General features: G+C 45.3%; 1 pseudogene and 1 further gene; both read left to right on the top strand.

The window, feature by feature from the left end:
- Gm30124 overlaps positions 1 to 15,861 on the top strand; it is a 78,047-nt gene that overhangs the window by 59,076 nt on the left and 3,110 nt on the right.
- The window catches only part of Gm5977, a 35,296-nt pseudogene continuing 34,847 nt past the window's right edge, over positions 15,413 to 15,861 (top strand).

The raw sequence follows: 15,861 nt of genomic DNA on the forward strand, positions 1-15,861 counted from the left end.
TGACCTGTCTTGACTGCCTCTACACACAGTTTCAAACAGTAACAGAGTCCATATATCAGAACAAGCAAGACCAAAACTATCAGACCTACCCAGAAAGGGTCAATGGGAGAAAAAAGCATAACTACACAGTGAGGATCTATTGATCACTACACTGAGCTTATCATAGTTCCTTAACTTGTCCCAAAGCCGGGAACCTTAACTTGTCCCAAAGCCGGGAACCTTAACTTGTCCCAAAGCCGGGAACCTTTCGTTACCTTGTGCCTGCTTCCTGGCAACTTTATGCTTGCCTCTATTTTATCCGAGGTCCTTCCCAAACTCCTGGGTTAACAAGTTTCACTCACCGTGAACTTACCCTGCCGGCAACCACTGACTGCTGAAAGTTCTGAACTCGGTGGGGGAGTCGGTTCCCCGTACGGGCCACCAATTGTCGCGTCCGCTCTCGACCAGCAAGAATGACACGACCACCAGTCCTTCTAACAGCAGTTTATTCAGTCTTCATCTTTCTTCTTTCTCTTCATCAGTACCGTTCCCCAGCTGAAGAGTTCTGAATCCACGCCGGATCCTTCTCAACAGTCTGTTTTACGGGAACTTTTATTAACCACTCCTTCCCCGTGATGCAGTTCTGAATCCTCCCTGTAGCAGGGGGTCTTCACTCATGCCTGAAGATGTTTCTTGTCCCTTGTCCTGGGTTCCCGGGTTTCGGCACCAACTGTTACGCGCGCTCAACAGGCCAGGAAGAACGACGCTGCTACAGGATCACAGGAGCCACACCCGCTCCCCACATTTATCCACTCTTGGGTTGGTGATCAACTAAGCCTTTGGTGGAATTTTCCTATCCATCCAGACTGCAGAAGGTTCCTTAGGCCAAGAATTTACAGAGGCCTTTCATGGTGGGGAACTGCACTTCTGGCTTTTGGTCAGCATTGTAGCCCAAGAATGAAGTCAGCTCTTTGCTAACATTACTCTGTCTCAGATGCTTGGTGGCCACATGGGTTGGTGGCCACTCTGTTGCATGATGTAGATTCAGGACTTTGTTCTCCATACTTGTAGGAAGTCTTGTTGATGAGCACAGTTTTAGGCCCTTGCAACTGCAAAATGCTTCACCTGACAGCACCAGTCAGTGTGGTGTGGAACTTGCAGAGCCTCAGGTTCCATGGCAGAGCTGTGGAAATAGAGGGTGCATTTTAATAGCACTCTCAGGAGCAGTGTGTGCACCAGGGTTTGAAAGTACTGTTGTAGGCTGCCCTGAGTCCTGGCTGTGTTCAGAGTTGCCTGGTGAGGGAGGGGGTGTCTGTGGACTGGAAGAACCTGGTTCTGCTCTCCTGAATTCTGATTTCATAAGATTTGGGTGAGGCCTGGAGCTTTTATATTTGTAAAAGGCTCCTCCCTAGTTGATAATCACTGATAGACAGGTGATTATGTCATGTTGTGTGCCAGGTAGTGATGAATCAAGGTTATGCATAACTTGGGGATAGGATGTGGTTTTGGAGGGGAGGAAACTGAAGTCAAGACAGGCATCTCTGCAGAGGTGACCTTTGAGCAGTCTGGAATGTAGAGGCTGCCTGCTTGCAAAGACCTGGGCATAGAGGAGTCCTGGAAAAGGGCTGAGATGTGAGTATCAGGGCAGAGAGAAGGTCTGTGATCAGAGGGGAGGGAGAGCAGAGGGGCCTGTGTGGAGGGGTGGCTTAGGTCCAGATAGCACTGGGCTTTCTTTACCTTGGGGAGAGAATTTGCACTTTGGTTGTGGAGTGGTGGGAAGCTGTTTAGAGGGTTTGGGGCTCAGACTCCCATGGTCTGATTTCCTCTTTAGAATTTACTTTTTATTTATTTTTATCTGTGTGTGACACTCAGAATGCAGATGTCCTTAGAGCTTATGCAGCTGGAGTTGTAGGCAGCTGTGAATTGCTTGGTTGTGGGTGCTGGGCATGAAACTTGGTACCTCCAGAAGAGCTCTTACAATAAACCATTTCTCCAGTCACTGCTTCATAGTTTAAAGACATTTCAGTGCTTGTTCCTAGGCCTAGGAGAAAAGTGGGGAGACCAGCAAAGGAGTAGGGGTTCATTTGGATGCTGCGGTGATGTCAGTGCAGAAGTGTCCTTTGAACTGGGTGTCATTCCCTGGTACTTGAAGCATGGGTCTCCTATCATCCCCAAGGTAAAAGGGGCACTGTCCAGCATGCCTTAGTGGTAGAGACCAGGTCTACACTGCAGATTGGCTGGCTGGAGGACTTGTATTGAAAGCAGTCTTTTTTGTTTTTGTTTTTTGTTTGTTTGTTTGTTTTTGGTTTGGGGTTTTTTTGGGGGGGGTTGGAGATGGGGTTTCTCTGTATAGCCCTGGGTGTCCTGGAACTCACTTAGTAGACCAGTCTGGCCTCGAACCCAGGAATCCACCTGCCTCTGTCTCCTGAGTGCTGATATTAAAGACGTGCACCACCACACCTGGCTATAACTAGCATTTTTATGAGCTTTAATTCTATGTTAAGAAAATGTGCTTTTGCCAGTTGGTTGCCTAATACCAAATGGTCAGCACCGAAGCCAGACATATAAATAATATTATACAGATTGTGCAGGCTGTGTTTACATGTTTAGGGAATATACATATATGTATAAAATAACAAAGGAAAAGAGAGGTTATGAATTTGAAAGAGAGGAAGCAGGGATATGTGGGTTGGTTTGGAAAATAGAAATGATGAGATTATATTACAATTTCAAAAAATAAAGAAAAGTAATTGTAAAGTAAGAAAGCATTAAATGGGCTCATTTAAGATTATTTCTTTTTGAGAGAGGTCATATTGGCACCATGGAGTCATGTGACTCTGGGTTTCAGCAGTTGACAAAACAGGAGTTCTGACCACTCTGGTTGGTTCTTCAATGTCCTTTCACTGTACAGAGGTGGGTTTCCTTAGTGCAAGCTGGTGTCCATTGAGTCTCTGCAGGCCAGCTTCCATTGTTGTCAACTTAGAGCGCCAAGACTGACAACTCCAGAGATATCAAGTTCTAACCCCTGGGGAGGCATCAGAGGCCCTTTTTTAGAGGCTTTTCTTCTCTTGTTTTACTTTTTAGTCAGGGCTTCAGGGTTGCCTTGAACTCTATGTACCAAATATAACTTTGGATTTCAGACCCTCCTGCCTCTGCCTTCACCTTGGAAGGCTGCAATTACAGCATGTGTTATCATGTTTGTTTTATGTAGTGCCAGGGATCAAACCCTGGGCCTCTTGAATGCCAGGCAAACATTCTACCAACTGAGCTGCCTCCGTAGCCTCTAGAGGCGTTTACTGAGAGGCCTTCACTGCCACAGAGTGAGTTGTCTAATAATATACCTGGTCCCTTAGGGCTGTGGGTTCCAGAAAAACATCTGGGTTGTGTACATAAAGGCCTCATAGTGAATGGACTCAGGCTGGGTCTTCCAGGCCAGGAGATCTGTGTATGGTGGCTGCTGCTTCTTAGAGGGGCACAAGCTAAACCACGCCAATTAAGGTAACTGTTAGGAACAGACCTTCCATCTAGGGCTGTCCTAATCATCAGGATCCATTCTTCTCAGATCAAAGAAAAAGTCTCCAAAACTAATACCCACAGGAACATGGCAGAAGAGGGGGTACAAAGAGCATCAGAGGACACATTTGGTAAAACACTGGTTTTCTGGATATAATGCAACCATTGCACCCTGGGCAGTGCCATTCCATTTATATGCACAAGATTCAGCCTAACAGATATTGAGTAATATTCCATCAGGCAGCACTAAGTGACCTTAGTAATGATGGTGATGAAGAAGGAGAGGAGGAGGAAGAAGAGAAGAGGAAGAGGAGGAGGAAGGGATGGAGAGGGAGGAGAAATGGGGGAACTAGGAGGAAAAAGAAGTCATAATGGAGACATGAAGGTGCAAGTGTCAGAGAGGATGTAGGTAGAGGTAGGAATGAGAGATAGAAACAATCAAGATATACTGTGTGCACATATGAAATTGTCAAAGAATAAATTACTAACAAATAAGTAATAAACCTTCCAGTTCAGCTCACCCCTGCGTCCTGACCATTGCCTTGCCTCTAACAACCCTAACACTAAGAACCCTAATCCTAACCATAACCCTCTAATAGCCTAACCCTAAGTCTAACCCTGCTTACTGTGAGGGAAATGTCTTCAGTATACCTTTTGAAGTGAGAAACCATTTCTTAATCTTGATCTTTTGAGATCGTCAGATCCACCTTCAATCTAGGCAATAGATTCTTTTGGCATCCTACATACATAAAAGACAATGAACAGGGTTGTTCTTTCATTTTTTATACTTGCCCTATTTTTGTATTTTAGAAAAGGTGATTTGCTAGTTTGATTTTTAAAATTGGCATTGGAAAGTACTTATTTCTTCAGAATTCTGGTACATAGTGAATATCAGCTGTAATAACCTGCAACATGAGATAACCCGTCCTTGATTTTTCTAAGTTCCCTTGGCCAAGAACCTTTCTATATTAGACATTAGAGAGACATTCTATTAAATTTCCTTTCTGTATCCACAGAGAAATTCATTCTGATTTGAGATATGTTTATCTAGAGAACCTGTCCTAATACAACTGTGGCTTTTCTCTACTTTGCCACTGATGGTGATGTGCTGGCTAACAAGATGGCTCAACAGTGTTTCCCTTATGTTTCTGGCTTTCCTCCCAGGGTTGGTTGGTACTTATCATCTGGGAAAGGGAGCTGCAGTCTCCCTGAGCCCAGCACTGAACCACAAACAGAACTCTTGTTTCCTAAAATCCCTCTTTAATGTTCATTGCCTGGGCTCCCTCCCACTCAGATTGATAACCCCACTGCACCTTGGGTAATGGGCTATGCATGCTCTTCCCCTGGATTTCAGGAAGAAGAAGGCAAGTGCTGTGAGGCAAGCTCAGGCAAGGTCTCAAGACAGGTCCTGGTAATGCAGGATCATTGCTCACAGAGAACAGGGGCAGGCAGCTGACTAGCCTGAGCTGGAATGTGTTGGGAACTAAAAGGGGGCCCTGGGCAAGAAAGGAAAGGGGGGGAAGGCTCACGTCCTGCCAGAGTTCCACCTATGCTCTGGACAGAGATGTGGGAGAGCTGCCATACACTCTCTGCTCAGCCCTGGGTGGGCATCTAAGCCTTTGACCCACTCTTTGGGTCTGAACAAGGGGCAGCCCAACCTGGGAGCCCCGGGGCTACTTTCCTAAAGGCCTGGGGTTATGGGAGAGAGGGATGAGGAGTGAGAGGTTCCCACACCGGTGAGAGAGCACAGTGGATCTGGACTGGAGCACATGAAGGCCTTCCATCTGGAGAGTAGAATCGAATCGGCTCATTACGAGAAAGCCTATCCCATCCTCCAAGCTCAGTGGGCCTTGATGAACGGAGACATCCTATGGTTTTAGAGCTTTATTATAGAAAGGCAGGGAGAAAGAGAGAAGGTAGAAGAGAGAGAGTCCCCCCTAGAAGACTAGAAGGGGGAAGGCTAGATAGAAAGAGAGTAAGAGGGAGAGAGGAGAGGAGAGGAGAGGAGAGGAGAGGAGAGGAGAGGAGAGGAGAGGAGAGGAGGGGAGGGGAGGGGAGGGGAGGGGAGGGGAGAGGAGAGGAGGGGAGAGGATAAAGAGAAAGGAAAGAGGAGAGAGGAGTGCAAAAAGTGAGAGGTAAGAGATAGAAGGAGTGAGAGCAAGAGAGATAGGCAGGGCTGAACAGCCCTTTTTATGGTCTTTACTGTTGCTAGGTAACTGTGGAGGAGTTTAGCCTGAAGGTCAGAAGCTTGGGATATTGCCTACCTGACTTTTAGCCAGGCTTCTCTTGTGGTGGCTGGGGTGGGGGTGGGGGAGGGGGACGGTAACTTAGGCAGGAGCCTGAGTTCCAGAAGCATGAGGGAATTGATGCGTTCCTTGTCAAGTGAATTATCACCCTCCCAGGGTTCAGACCTCAGCTCAACTGAAGACCAACCTGTCTGTGCATAGCCCAATGCCCCACATGAATGTTGAGTTCTCCCCCAGAGCTGGGAGGGGTGAGAGTCCTCTTGGGGGGCTGGCTCAAATGCTAATGTAGTGCAAACCACACCCGAGATCTGGAAAAGGTGTGGCCCTGGACCTGAAGCACACTTTAACCTTGAAGAAGGGTGAGACCCACTGGCCAATCAAGGTCTCCACAGGCAGACCTGCCAGTCAGACAAGGAGGCGGGATCTTATGGGTGCCTTTCCCCAAGTTCACTTTGGCTGTGCAGGCTTGAATGGTTCTGTGTCCTGCTCTGAGCTCTGCTGTTGGGTGCTGTGAGAGGACCTCAGGGAAGCTCTGAATTCCAGGCATGGTGAGCACAGGGTTACTGCCCACAGAGGGTAGGGGCAGGGTGCTGAGTAGTGGAAGCTGGGGTGGTGAGTCCTCTCTGGGGCTGGATGGGAAGTATAAGCCATATGTGAGCACCTGTGAGGTCTCTCCTGTTGCTCCTCACTTGCTCCATCAGGGGTGACCTCTAATAACTTGCCTATCATTGCCCAAATCGTTTGGACCTTAGTTAAGCTGACTTGTGAAAACAAGGGTGGTTTCTTTGAGTCTGTAGCACAGGTGTCCAAACCCCTTTGTCTTTTAGTATACATTACAAAGACAGGTAAAAATCTAATAGGTCTGATTTCATACATTATACTTGTTTTTGTTTTGTTATTTTTTTTTTCTGTTGCTGTTTTTTTCATATTTTTTTTTTGCATCACATGTTTAATGAGTTGATTATTACTTGGGAAAGGGACTTTAATAATTTCAGAATATTTTTGTGGTTTTATTGAAAAATTATAGACCTCTGAGCTGATATTCTTCTATTCCAATTGTTTGTAATTTTCGCCTTCACATATTTTGCAGAAGTCACAGTTGGTTATTGCCGTGAAACTTTTAGAATCCACATTTTTAACTGAGATATCAATTTTTTCTCTTAGTCTTGAATCCCTGAGATTCTGTCTTCCTTTCCTGTTCTGTGGGTGAACCTTGCCTCTGTAGTTGTCAGTGTACAGGTAATCTCATGTCCTGCTCTTAGGGACTTAGCAACAGCTTATGTCATTTCCTGCCTCCATCCCCTGTGTCTGTTGTCAGGCGTGCTTTATATACATCAGCCACCAGCTATAGCAGCTCTCTATTTTTGTTCCCTGTCTCTGTTCTCTGCACATGCACACTCTCTGTCATCTCTCCCCTCATGGCTCTCTTTCTCCTCCCTGTCTGTGTGCCTGTCTGCAGGTCCTCTTGTGTACTTCTATCCCTTCCCCAGGTTCTCACTCCTCTCCCTTCCCCCAAACAACCTCTTTTGCACTTTATCTGTTGGATGCTTTAATTTCTCAGACCTGCTGTGATGGGAGAGCTTGGATTTCTTGGTTGCAATTGTTCCTGGCTGTTACTCTCTATGTTGCTATGCTGGTGTGTAGCCATCTCTGTTTGGGTGATTATTGACCTAGGTACTGGCCTCTGGGTTTGTCTTTTTGGGTGGGAGTTTTGTTCCTGGGTTACTGTTTGATGCATGGATTTGAAGAGAGTGTTCACTGACAGTTTCCTATTTTACTGACCTGTTTTGTGGGTATACTTAACAGGGGATGCTTTGTGATATTAAAATCTGGGAGAAGCAACAGGCAGGAACAGAAGATCTTAGTAATCCACAAGGAGACATAGTCAGGAGAGAGGTCAAGCAGCCCATGGTTGTTACACGCGCTCAACAGGCCAGGAAGAATGACGCTGCTACAGGATCCTTCTGCACACGTTTATTCAGTCCTGATTCTTCTTGTTTATAACTCCCTTGTTTATATCTCCCTTGTTTATATCTCCCCCGAATAATCATCATCTCTCGAATAATAATCCTCCCTCTAACCCGGGCCTCTCACTCTTATATACTCTCAGTTCCCATCCACGCACAGCAGGCCACGCAGCCTCACCAGTCACGAGGCTTCAGCTAATCAGGGCAGCAGGGGCAAATCTCCACCAAATTGGATTCACCTGTATCCTGGTACACCTGCGCAGCACTCAAGATGTTTGTGTCTTATATGAGGAAGTCAGGTGCAAGTCATATGACTTAGCTGCAGTCCCTGGCGCCTTTGGGACTGCCGCCACACCCGCTCCCCACAATTCCCCCTTTTTTCTTTTCTGGCAGAGAGAATGTCAGTAGATAGCCCCTCGCAACCATGCCCCTTACCTGTCTTTGGGAGACAAACAGCATTGGTTTGATCCCTGTCTTAGGTTGGTGACATGCCCAGGGAGTCTTATCACTGACTACCTCTCTATTATGCCAAGCCACACCTGGGGAGATTGTGTTTTGCTTGCGGCAGGTGCATCAAAAGGCCAGGATGTTAATTAACCTATGGCCAGATCTTAATTGCTGCAAGCAAGCCTCATGGGTGAAGGTAGAGGTCTGATCCCCAGTGTGCAAGCATAGGGGCCCTACACAAAACCATCCCTTAGGCTCATCACCCAGAGAGGTCTTGGCCAGCTCCCGTGTCGTTTTTCCTGGGGGAAGGGAACTAGGACACTGAACCTTCATGCAATCAGACGTGCCTTCCACAGGATGCCAACAGCAAGCTATCCTCTGTGCAGTGCTTAGCCTCGCACCCCACGGCATAACGCAGCATAATTTCTTTTAGAGCGGCAAACCGAATCTGAGGAGATTGTCCCGCCTCCACTGCAGCAAATGCCTACGCTACCATGGCGAAAGTGCGGGCCGCACACTCTGCACCTAACACATGTGCCAAACACACAACACACACACTATAACAAGCATACATCCCAGGGCTCTCATCCCTGCTCATCTTCCCTGAAGCAAGGGATAGATGGCCAGCGGGGCTATCTCTTTAAGGGGAATTCAGGGATCAAAAAGCGTGGAAAAATTTGAATGTCATGTCGAGCTGGTATCGGCTTCTGGGATACCGAAAGGATCTCTCATCTCGGCTCCATCCTTTGTGCTTGTGAGACCATCCACCACATCCCCAGGGGCAACTGGATCAGGAGCCTCATTCTTGCAGCGTCTCACCAATCTCTCCAGTACCCAAAGAGGTTCCGTCTGGTCCTGTGGAAACACACAAACAGACCCTCTCGCCCACGTCAACACCAGATCTGGTCGATCCCCAGGGGAGATGGACACAAAACCTCGTGATGAGACCATAACCTCAATCACCTGTGTGTCCATCTGGGGAGTCAATACGCCAAATCTCTGGACAGAAGGTCCGCCTATAGGTGGCTGCTGAGGAGGCATAGGGAGGAGGCGCAGAAGGTAATTCGCCTTCCTCCTCCGCTTCGGCTCTTTTATTTTGTCCTTTCTGTCCACCTGATAACACTGTGTCTCCTTTCTTTTTCTTTTTTCTTTTTAAGCCCTTCTCCTCTTCCCACATACTTTCTTGTTGCTCTATAAGGATTTTCTGACCTGTCTTGACTGCCTCTACACACAGTTTCAAACAGTAACAGAGTCCATATATCAGAACAAACAAGACCAAAACTATCAGACCTACCCACAAAGGGTCAACGGAAGAAAAAAGCATAACTACACAGCGAGGATCTATTGATCACTACACTGAGGTTATCATAGTTCCTTAATTTGTCCCAAAACCGGGAACCTTAACTTGTCCCCAAACCAGGAACCTTTCCTTACCTTGTGCCTGCTTCCTGGCAACTTTATATTCCCCTCTATTTTATCCGAGGTCCTTCCCAAACTCCTGGGTTACTTTGTGCCTACTTCCTGGCAACTTTATGCTCACCTCTATTTTTTCCGAGGTCCTTCCCAAACTCCTGGGGTCGCAAGTTTCACTCACCGTGAACTTACCCTGCCAGCAACCACTGACTGCTGAAAGTTCTGAACTCGGTGGGGGAGTCGGTTCCCCATACGGGCCACCAATTGTCGCGTCCACTCTCGACCAGCAAGAATGACACGACCACCAGTCCTTCTAACAGCAGTTTATTCAGTCTTCATCTTTCTTCTTTCTCTTCATCAATACCGTTCCCCAGCTGAAGAGTTCTGAATCCACGCCGGATCCTTCTCAACAGTCTGTTTTACGGGAACCTTTATTAACCACTCCTTCCCCGTGATGCAGTTCTGAATCCTCCCTGTAGCAGGGGGTCTTCACTCGTGCCTGAAGATGTTTCTTATCCCGGGTTTCAGCACCAACTGTCCCTCGCATTCTCGACCGGCCAGGAAGAATGACGCTGCTACAGGATCCTTCTGCACACGTTTATTCAGTCCTGATTCTTCTTGTTTATAACTCCCTTGTTTATATCTCCCTTGTTTATATCTCCCCCGAATAATCATCATCTCTCGAATAATAATCCTCCCTCTAACCCGGGCCTCTCACTCTTATATACTCTCAGTTCCCATCCACGCACAGCAGGCCACGCAGCCTCACCAGTCACGAGGCTTCAGCTAATCAGGGCAGCAGGGGCAAATCTCCACCAAATTGGATTCACCTGTATCCTGGTACACCTGCGCAGCACTCAAGATGTTTGTGTCTTATATGAGGAAGTCAGGTGCAAGTCATATGACTTAGCTGCAGTCCCTGGCGCCTTTGGGACTGCCGCCACACCCGCTCCCCACACATGGTGTTTAATATAATGTTGGAACAACTGGGAAAATTGAATCTGGGGTAAATCAATCAATCATGAAGTTGATCTATGGAAGCTTACCTTGTGTCCTTTCAGGCATGGATGTGGTTGAACAGGGAGTATCAGCCCAAGTGGGGGCTGAGACACAGGGATGAGGCAGGAATGGATGGGCAGGTGGGCATTGTCTATGGTATCTATAGGAGGCTTGCACAGGAGGAGAGGAAATTTCCACTGCTACTCTTTTCCAGTGTTAAGGGCAGCTGATATTAGGGTCTGCAGTAACAGATAGTGAGGTAGGTCTTTGGACAAAGTCTAGTCTACAGACAGGCATGGTTGTGGTTAACCAGGAGTTTCTGTATATAATCAGGGGGTTAGGAACAGAGATGAGTTTGTAAATCCCAAACAGTTTGCTTTTTGAGAATGTACAATTGCACATTCCAGCAAAAATCCCATGACAAAATCCCCTTATCAACAGCCAGTTAAGGTACATCAGCAGGGTCAAGCTACATAGAGATAACTAAGACCTCCTCTAGAAACAAAAACAGAAACAGCTTACCCATCATGGTTGTCAGATTTTTTTTGTCCTCCCTTGCTTGGTTCCTGCACATTATGCCAGACATACAATTTTTAAAATATTAACAATGCTGATTTGTATGCAAACTCCCCAATCTTGGTGTAACTACAATAAATTCACAAAACCTCTAGACTTGATCTCTCAGTTTGTACCTAATGGGAGTTTGACTGCTGAGAGTCCTTGTTACTGAGCTCATAAAAAAGGCCTCTGTGTGTTTGCTTTGCAATCGGCTCTGTGCTAGTCATTGCAGTTTCTGTGACTTAGGCATAAAACCTTGATGCTTTGACTGGAACCCCAAGACCCTCAGGACTCCCATCTGAAGGGTTGAAAGACCGCTGTTAGGATGTGTCATTGCTGTTCTTTGTGTCAGTGACCTGTCTGTCAGAAATGTGTCCGTGTACGTGGAGCTTAATCAGTTGTTCCCATAGGGTCTGGAAGATTGGAGTGTTGATAGTAATGCAGCCACACGAAGTTGAGGTCATACTATTTCAGTGGAAAATAGACTGAAAAACTTTAGGAAGAGGTCATTTCCGTGATATTTTGGCCAAAAAAAAAAAAAACAGAAAACTTTTGTACTTGGCTTATGCCCTGAGATATTGAGTAGGTCAAACAAACAAACAAAAATATTGCCTGATTTGTATATTTTTATGTGATTGATAAGTATTTGTTCAATCTTCCTATTTCTTTTTTTTTTTTTTTTCCTCTGAGACAGAGTTTCTCTGTGTCTCCCTGGCTGTCCAGGAACTTACTTTGTAGACCAGGCTGTCCTCGAACTCAGAAATCCCCCTGCCTCTGCCTCCAGAGTGCTGGGATTAAAGTTGTGCTCCACCAGGACCAGACTTCCCCTATTTCTTTATTCAATTTACATTCTAATTGTTACACCCATCCCATTCCACCTTCCTCAGTCCCTCATCACTGACTCCCTTTTATCTCCCCAGGGAGGGTGGGAACCACTTGAGTATCCCCCAACTATGGCATGTCATGTCTCTGCAGGGTTAGACACATCCTTTACCACTGAGGTCAGACAAGGCAGCCCAGTTAGGGAAACAGTTTGCACAGACAGGAACAGCTTAAGGGACATGTCCCGCTCTGAATGTTGGGGACCCCATGAAGACTGAGCAGCACATCCACTACATATATGGTTGGGGCCTCCATCCCAGCCTGTGTGTGCTCGTTGGTTGGTGGCTCCATCTCTGAGGGTCTCCTCATGGACTTCCTATTCTTTCAGAGGCTGTCAATTCTTTCCCCAATCTTTTAAAATACTCCCTGAGCCCTGTCCAATGTTAGGCTGTGGGTCTCTGCATTTGTTTCAGTGAGATGCTGGATGGAGACTCTCAGAGGACAATGATGCTAAGCTACTATCTGCAAGTATAACAAATTATCCTCAGTAATGCCAGCCTTGGTGCTTGCCCATGGGATGGGTTACCAGTTGGGCAGGGTATAGTTTGGCCATTCCCTCAGTCTCTGTTTCAACTTTGTGCCTGCCTTACTTGAAGCAGAACAAATTTTGGGAGAAAAGGTTTTTGGTTTTTTTGGTGTACTGAACACTTCACTGGTGGTTCTGCCTGACTGCAAGATGTCACCTCTTCATGGTCCATAACTCAATGCTATCTATCTCAGCTAAGATCAGCTCCCTAGCTGCATTTGTGCCCTCCCATTCATAGTCTCAGGCACATTCTACAGGTGCCCCCACCCTAACCCCGCTCCCTCCCACCATCTGCTGATTTCATTTCATTTTCCTGGCTCTCTGGCATTCTCTTGTCTCTTACCACAATTGTTCCTAACACTCCCCTTCTTATTTCTTAACTACTGTCCCATCCAGTTTCTTTCTTGCATCTGCCTCTTCTGTCTCTTTCATACCCTGTTCTGAGTGAGATTCAACCATGCTCATTTGTGCCTTGTCTTGTTTACTGTCTTTAGGTCTATGAAGTGCAGTGTGGGTATTCTGTACTTATGGTTATTATTCACTTGTAAGTGAGTATGTACATGCATGACCTTTTGGGCCTGAGTTACCTCATTCCAGATATTAGTTTCTAATTGTACCCATTTCTCTGCAAAATTCATGACGTCCTTGTTTTTTATACCTGAATTGCATCCCATTTTGTAAATGAAACATGGTTTTTGTGTCCGAATTTCAGTTGAGGAACATCTGCATTCTTTCCTGTTTCTAACTGTTATAAATAAAGTGGCTATGAACTTAGTGGAGCAAATGCCCTTGTGGGTATATACCTATGAAGGTACCCTGAGTGTAGTACTTCCTCCTGCTTGCCATGTTTTAAATTAATGGAAGGAGTATTCAAAGTGTTTCCTCATCCCAGAATGGAACCTTAAACAAAACCTACTGCAAATGTGGTCCAAGGGAGGCAGGGTCCATTAATTTAGAAGCCAAACTTCACAGGATCATCCATATCGTGCTGCTTCTAGAAACTGAAAGATGAAAATAGCACGGTCATAGATTTTTTTTCTCTATGGTTTCAGTTTAGCACCACTCCAGCCATCTTTTGACAAAGTCAGGAACCCAGGGAAGACTCTGTGAGAGTTCCTTGCATTTAAGTGGTGAGGTTGATGCTTGAGTTGCATTTTGTGACCACAGGTTGTGGAGAAAACTAACACATTGAGAAGTCTGCCATGGAGAGATGCTTACAGGGAGATGAAGTACCCAAACTGAGAGATGTATGAGAAGTTACAGGAAGAGCACCATCTATGCCTTTAGGAATTGAAGTCCAATGTGTTTGAGACAAAGCTATAGGATTTGGTGTTTGCCCTGCTGGTTTTCTTGCCTTTGTCCAATCTTCTCTCCCTGTGTGCACATTCCTATCGATTGGATTGGGAAGGGGTATTCAGTGCCATTTTATGTTGGAAAGATATAACTTGCTGTTTGATTTTGCAACTTTGCTTACTGATGTGGCTGTCAAGATATTGTATTGAGTGTCAGCAGAGACTTTAGACATTTGAACAGTGCAGGAGCCTTTCTAGATTCATCTTGGGGAAGATGAAAGTGTATATACACTCAAAATTTCCTTTTTCTTTCTTTCCTTTTTTTTGTTTATCTTATAATTTAGATATTAATTATCACCCTGATCACTGTCCTTACTCTAGATCCCTGCCCTCACAGACTCCTTCCTCCCAATCTCCTCTGTTTCTCCTTTGAGCAGCATTGGGGCCCCCTGTCTAACCCCTGGGCACATAGGTTATATTCTATCCTTTTAGCATGGCATATGCTCATGACATCAGTACTGCCTGAGGCTTCAGAGTCATTGGATTCTGGGTGTTGATGTTTCCCCAAACTCTTGTGTTTGTTTTGAAATTTTTAAATAAATAGGAGTGTTTTGGCTGTGTGCCTTTTAAATGAATATCATGTGTGCCTCATCGTTAGTGTTGTTGGAAGGTGGACTCAGAACTCCTGTTCATAAAACCATGGGTCACGTAAAGGCTAGTAATTGACCACTGTTATCTGGAAGACCAGCAAGAGCTTTCCACGGCTGAGTTATCGCCCTCTCCTGCTTTATGTTGCTTTTTATGTTCAACACTTATATTACTAATATTTTCATCTGTCCATTGGTCCACTAAATGTGCCTTGATTGCCAGTAAAGTTTTACTAATGGTGCAGTTTAAACTGGTACACTTCCTGTTTCTGCTAGATGAGTACAGAAATGCAGGGAATGTATACTTCTTTGTAGGAACTGTAGTACACAACTGAGTTCTTTCTATCATTTTTATCTCCGTGGTTGATTTTTGCAGTGGAGTAAGGGTCTTAATATGTAACTTTTGCTGTCCTGGAATGTGTTACATAGAACAGACAGGGATCCAGCTCAATGACGTACACCTACCCGTGACTCTGGGATTGAAGACATGAACAAATACACCCTGCTTTTCCATGATTTTTCTAGTTACTGATTCGTCATACAATTTCTAGGATGTGTCCTCAGTACTGTTGATCTGTTTCACCCTACATCTCACTCTCAATTGGAATTCCTCTCGAAAGACTTTACCCTATTTATTTAAAATTTTCTTAAGCAACACAGGTGAACCTTCAACTCAATTTCCTTTAAAATGTTAGGGTACTTACATTATGACGTCTATGTCCAGAAGTCAGTGGAGGAAGCACCAGAATTACATGAATATATGGTGAAGGAAGCGCACATTTACTTTACAGTGATGTCAGTACCATGCTTTGTGATGTACACATGTATGGGATATTTTAGGATGCAGTGACTTATGATGATGTGCATGTGAACTTCACTGGGGAAGAGTGGAATTTGCTGGATCCTTCCCAGAAGAGTCTCTACAAAGATGTGATGCTGGAGACCTACTGGAACCTCACGGTTATAGGTATGACTGTGAATTTTCTTTTGCTTTTCAAAATAATGGGAAGACATGTCTCTTGGTTAGTGATGGTGCTCTGTTATTACAATTGAGAACAAGGAAGACTGAGCTGAATAAATAGTGTCCAGTGATGTGAAAATTCACAGTACCTTGAATTTTGCCTTATTTCCAATACTATATCATTCATTTTTCTGGTACTGTCTTTTAGGCTACACTTGGGAAACCCATCATATTGAAGGACATTGTCAAAGTTCGAGAAGAAATGAAAGGTAATTTTCATGTGCAAGCTGATGCAATTATGCCTCTGAGGAAATATTACTATTTTATGTAAGCTCTAAAGAAAAGCAGAAGTGTAAAATGTCAATACTTCGTGTAACTATAATTACAATATATTTTTTAAAGATTTATTTATTTGGGGCTGGCGAGATGGC

Source organism: Mus musculus, chromosome 12, assembly GCF_000001635.26.
Source record: "Mus musculus strain C57BL/6J chromosome 12, GRCm38.p6 C57BL/6J".
Classification (NCBI taxonomy): Eukaryota; Metazoa; Chordata; class Mammalia; order Rodentia; family Muridae; genus Mus; species Mus musculus.